Genomic DNA, 6,000 nt, shown 5'->3' with positions numbered 1-6,000 from the left:
GTTTCTCATCAAACTTGCCCAGTATTTTCAATCTTCATTGAAACGTTTCGCCTGAGTCCGTGACTACTACGATGGTTGCCAGAAATGTTCTAACTCCGCCATTCCCTCTATATTTATTATTGGCATTTACTGGAAGGAAGAGCTGTCACTGCTTATGTATTTATTTACAGCAGAACGAACTCATAGAATTTTATTTTGTTCAGTAAATTATAATCCATTAGTATCCTCATTTATTTTGATGCTCAGATATTCCCAGTCTTGGCCAGGAGCTGCTTTAAGTGAGCTCTTGTGGCCTTTTGACATGTTCCTATCATTTTTGGCCACTTTCTTACCTCCTGGCACAAGAAGCTCGTTCAGGCTCATAGTGTACTTTCCTTGCCTCAGTTGGAATAGCCATTTCTCTGAGGAATTCTGTTCCTCTCTCTCTTTCCCTCTATTTTTTACCTTTTATTTTTTCTGAAATAATTTCAAATTTACATAGCGTTCATAAGTCTGGCTCTGTTTTAGTGGGGAATGCTATTTAGAAACCAAGTAGTAAGTGCTCATTGCTACTAGAATATTGTTTGTATTCTGTATTCAGTCTGTCCTCATGAACTGAAAGATAATGGCTTTATGATAGTGCTTTAAAGTGTTCATTTAAAATAAATTTTGGGTTACCTAGATGAGGCAATTTATAGAAAAAACTGAAGTCGATAGTAAGCCCTGGATTTGTATCACATCGTATAGGTGGGATATGAATCAGTGCAGTCAGGAAAGCCCCAGATCATATTGCCGTGGACTTGGTTTTGAACACCAAGGGGCACTTTGGAGTACTCCTCCCCTCCCCCCATAAAACACTGAATGCTGAGAATGCCCAGCTCATAGGAAAGTTGGCTTAGGCTAAGAAAAATAGCTCATTTATACCAAGTCATAGGAGTTAATGCTCTCAGCAGGACTGTGAGGCTTATACCATTCTTACTGCTATCATATAGATGGGGAAACTGCAGCACAAAAGGCTACTCAGTGAGGCAGGGCTCCTTGGTGCTGCAGTAATTCAAGTCCATAACGGTGACCAGGGATGCTGATCTCTGCTTTCCTAATCTGGGGTATCAGATGTGGGGCTGCATGAAATTTCAAGTCTCTTATATTGCTAGTATTCAAAGATAAAATGTTCATTGGAGTTTCTTTCCATTCAAAACATACACTGACTTGGGTCTGTTTAAGCAGAAAATTGTGACTTGCTCGTTCAGTTTGTCTTAAGGGGAAGTGGTACATATTAAGGACCTTTTACCTGTCTCTACATGTCTCACAAGTCTCAGATTCTTTATATATAAAATGGGGATAAATATGGTTCCTATTTCATGAGGCTATTGTGAGGATTGGTTTCAGATAATGCACATAAACTATCAAGTGTCTGGCACATAGTAAGTGCCCAGTAAATACTAAATATTAAAAGAAAACTACTCTGCTAATAAGAGCCAGAGTCAGAGTTTGGACCCAGGCAGTGTGGCTGAAGGACCATCCTGTTGAACCCCTACCTGTTTGGCCCCTGGCACTTGGATGCTGTCTCCCAGTGACTACCTGGATGCAGACAAAAGCCTTGGCCAGGAGCTTTCTGGTCCTGACCACAAAGGATGTGGGCAAGCCCAAGAAGTGACCAGGAGTGGGGCAGGAAAGGGAATGGGAACCTTTTGTAGGTTGCCTACACCAACAACAGGGGCAAGAAGCCCCTTGGGGGGACTGCCCTGCCGGCTGGTGAGGATGAACCATGCTCAGCCTGAGTGAACGAGAGCTCTGTTGACAGTGTGCTGGGTGTCACGGGACCATCTGACAGGCAGGGGAAGCATCAGACATGAAGGTGGCTTGGTGGGCCAGGAGGGAGGCCCAGCCAGAGGGCGACACAGAGCCCTGGCATCAGCAGGCAGCCCTATGATGCGGCCCAGCCGCAGTCCATGGGCAGCCTGTGCATTTATGAAGCCCTTCAATATCCCCCCTTTTTGATCATACATACCAGCAGGAAAACTCTGCCAAGAGGTGGTGCTGTCTGCATTTTCTGCATTTTACACATCTGACACTGAGGCACCAAGAGGCCACCTGTATGAGGTAGTGGTTAAGAACGTGGGCTCTGAAGCTTCACTGCCTGGGTTCAAATTCTAGCTCTGCCATTTACTGCCTGATGACTTGGTGAATCTACTCACCCACTCTAACCTTCATTTCTTTTTGCAAAGACTGGGGTCAGCTTGGGATCTTGTGGGGTTGAATGAGTTATCGAATTAAGCTCATCCACACCAAGTCAAATGACTTTAATGTTCTCAGCAGACCTTTGAGGTTTATGTCATTGTTGTTACTATTGTACAGGGGAGGGAAACTGAGGCACGAGAAGGCCAGAGGCAGAGTTTGAATCCAGGTGGTGTGGCTGCAGGGCCATCCTGTTTAACTCCTACCCATTTGGACCCCAGCACATGGATAAAACGCATGGACCATGCCTGACGCTTGATTGGTGTTGCTCACAGCCACCCGGCAGGGAAGAAGTGGACCCGCACCTGAGAGACAACAAGAGTGCTTGGTCACAGGTAAAGTCCTACCTGTACCTACTGCCCCCTGGAGAACAGAGGTGGAGGGTGAGGGCTGGGACAAGGGCAGGGAGGTGAGGTGCCGGCGAAGGCTAGGTGCACATCCTCTACAGCTCCTTCTCACATCACCACTGGCCACCCAGGGTGGGGGGACTGTGGAGTGCGAGAGGCAGCTCAAAGGGGCCTATGACCTGCCGGAAGCACCTCTTCTACGTGGACCTCCAGGATATCAGCTAGTGGAGGCTGGGTCATCTTGCCCACCCCAGGTCAACTACTGCACGGGACAGCATGTCCATCCACTGGGCCATAGGATCTGTACTTCTAGTCACACCTCCTTCATGTCCTTCCTTTCCCACTGTAAGGTGAACCCCGCCATCTCCAGGCCTTCCTGTGTCTCCAATAAGCTCAATGCTGTCAGCTCCCTCTACTGCAATGAGCAGAAGACACCTCACCATGACGGTGTGCAGGCATGTTGGTGGAGAATTGTGGTTGCCAGTGAGGCAGGGATGGGTGGCAGTTCTTCCTGGGGCCTCACCCTGGCATAAAAACTTGACTCCCTTGAGTAGGGGGAGCAGAAATCAGGCACAGGAGGAAAAAGATCCACTTGGAAGCCCAGAGCACCAGATCTTGCCTAAGGATGCATTGAACTCCTTGTGTGACAGGCAAGGCATAGACTCTCCCTAAGCCTTGCTTTATCCATCTGCAAAGTGAATCTGAATTTTGATTGACCTCACAGGATGAGACAAGGACTTGGGAATGGTACTGGCTTGGGTAGGAAAGGGTGGCTGGTTCCATTCTGGGAGGGGCTGTTATTGCTTGTGTCATCCTCTCCTGCAGGGTCGTTCACTGCTGGGTCCCTGTGGACCACATAGGCTGGGCACAGAGTCAGTCCTTGATAGTACTAAATCAATAATAAATGAACTGGAGGCTTCTGTAGTCATTCTTACCAGGCCATGTCTGGAGGAAGCAGGAGGAAGGGTTTCATGTCTTCCCTGCCTTCTTCCATCTCCTCCACTGCTTGGGTCCTGAGTCCTAGCTTGGGGTCTTTCCCTCTCCCAGTTGGCTGGACAATGGATGGTGGGGGCTGTCCATCTTAGAAGGTGGATCACCAATGGTGTTTATGAAGCTTAGGGAAGTAGGTCACTGGCACAGCTGAGACCTTGCAAAGCCAAGGGGCCAGGGGCACCTGTGTCCCTGTGCAGCTGAGAGAGCAGTAAAGCAAAAGGTGTCTTTGATCCTCACTCTTCTCCTTGACAAACTCAGCTGGATCCCAGATGAGATCACCAGAGGTCTAATGAAATCAGAACAAGAACTTTGCCTTTCCTGTAAGCTACCACTGTCAACCATGTAGTGGAAAGAGAAGTAAGTCTTCCTCTATGGTCCATTGTAGGTGCGTGGTGTTGCTTAGATGAAATGAAGCAAACAAGAAAGAAAAAACTCCCGCCAGAAAATTCTTTAGTATGTTATCAAGGAGAAACCATTTGGAACATTTAAGAATAGGTGTGAACTAAATGTCCATTTCTAGGGCACTAACTGGTGAATGAATGACCTTCCTTCCTTCCTTCCTTCCTTCCATCATCCACCCATCCATCCAGCATCCATCCATCCACCCATCATCTACCTATCCACTCATCTACCACCCATTCATCCACTCTCCCATCCAAGTTATGGAGAAGAAATAGAAGATGATGCTCATAGCAAGATGTTCACAGCATCATTGGATGAAAAAAAATGGTTACAAACTGGTTACAAAAGTTGGTTATTGAGATCTTGTGTGCTTTTTGTTTACTTCTTACTTAACTATGTTTCCCACCTTTTCTACAATAAAGATATTAACAAGAAAAAAACAACCATTTTTAAAACAAAACAGATGTACTCTCCGATTTGGGCAACATGGAACACTGACCAAGGGAGATGTGTGTCTCTGCAGGAGGAAGCAGGGAGGGCCAGGGACACAAGCCTTTCCTACAAGCCTGCGGTGGGCTCCTGCCCGGTACAAATGAGGATCTGGTGACCTTGAGTCTTTGCACAACTTGGGTTTCCCAGATCAACCTAAGATCCCGTTCAAGGATTTTTTTTTTCTCGGTGTCCTGCAGACCTAAAAATGAGGGCTGTTGGCTTACAGCCCTTTGCACACTGAGAATGTGGTCAGAGTCCTGTGTCTGAACCCAGCTCTGCCCCTGGCCAGCTAGCTGTGTGACTTTAAGAGAGTCACCCAGGTTTTCTGAATGGCAGCCTCCTTATCTGTAAAGAGAGGGAAATGGCACATCTCTCAAAGTGTCAACAGAGGGGCAGACGCACAGTAAGAAAATAAAAGTAAAGGGACACTCTGGTGAGGGAGATGAAACAAATACTAGTTCACAGAAAAGGTGGCAGAGAAGATGGTGTGGGGCCAGGCCAGGAGCATCTAGGAGAAGATTTCACGGGCCCCTCTTCTGCAGGGCAAAGTGTGGCACAGAGCTGGTGTTTGGGACTTGTCTACTACTTAATGAAGACATGGGATGAAGAGGAGAAAGACATGGGGCCTACACATGCCTGGGGTAAGGAAGGCATGTCAGCAGAGGGGCCATTAAAGCCTGGCATACACTTGGCCCTCAATGAATACGTGTTGGATGAATGAATGGACGGATGGGCGAGCTGAGTCTAGAACAGGGTTTCTGGATTTCCGTGCTGTTGATGTTTGGGGCCTGATAGACGAGTCTTTGTTGTGAGCACGGGACTCCTCTGCATTGCAGGGAGTTTAACAGTATCTTTGGCCTCTCCCACTAGGTGCCAGTAGCAGTCCCTTACCCCAACAGGTTGTGACAACCAGAAGCATCTCCAGAGGTTTCCAAATGTTCCCTGGGGATAAAATTTCCCCAGTTGAGAACCACAGGTCTAGAAGGATGCTGGGAGCTCTCAAAGGTAAGAGGGGAGCAGGTGCTGTGGAAAAAGTGCTCAGTTTTCCTCAGACGCCCTGGGCTCGATCTCTCCCCGCTCTTCAGTCACCGCCTCCCCTGCCCCCCAACGCAGCCCTACCTGCTGGGCCTGCTGGAGACAGGACACAGTTCCTGAGCCGCAGAGCTGGGTTTTGTCCACCAGTCTGCTGTGATGGGGTTGGGGGCTACTGGCGGTGCCTTGCCCTGCCCCAGCTCAGTCTCTTCACAGTTCTGTGGTTTTACCCTTTTGTCCCACCTTCTGTGAGTCTGGGGCCTGCAGGGCAGCTTGCTGTCAGAGGCCGTGGCCCATGGGTCCCCCAGCTCTCAACCACCAGCATCCCCTAGCCTGCACCCCAGACAGAAGCTTCATTATCCTGCATAGGCAGGAGTCTATGGGAACACTGGCCGTCTGCAGGGACAACAGGCACAGATTCCTTCACAGACCTCCAGAGCCTGCTGCTATTTGATCCCATAGGTGTCCTGACAGCAGGACACCTCTGGGTATGTCTAGGCCCCTCTGGCCTGGTCCA

This window comes from Lynx rufus, unplaced genomic scaffold (genome assembly GCF_022079265.1).
Source record: "Lynx rufus isolate CCGP_SWC_20201006 ecotype Redwood Valley unplaced genomic scaffold, mLynRuf1.p SCAF_11, whole genome shotgun sequence".
Taxonomy (NCBI): domain Eukaryota; kingdom Metazoa; phylum Chordata; class Mammalia; order Carnivora; family Felidae; genus Lynx; species Lynx rufus.
This window is presented reverse-complemented; position numbering follows the sequence as displayed.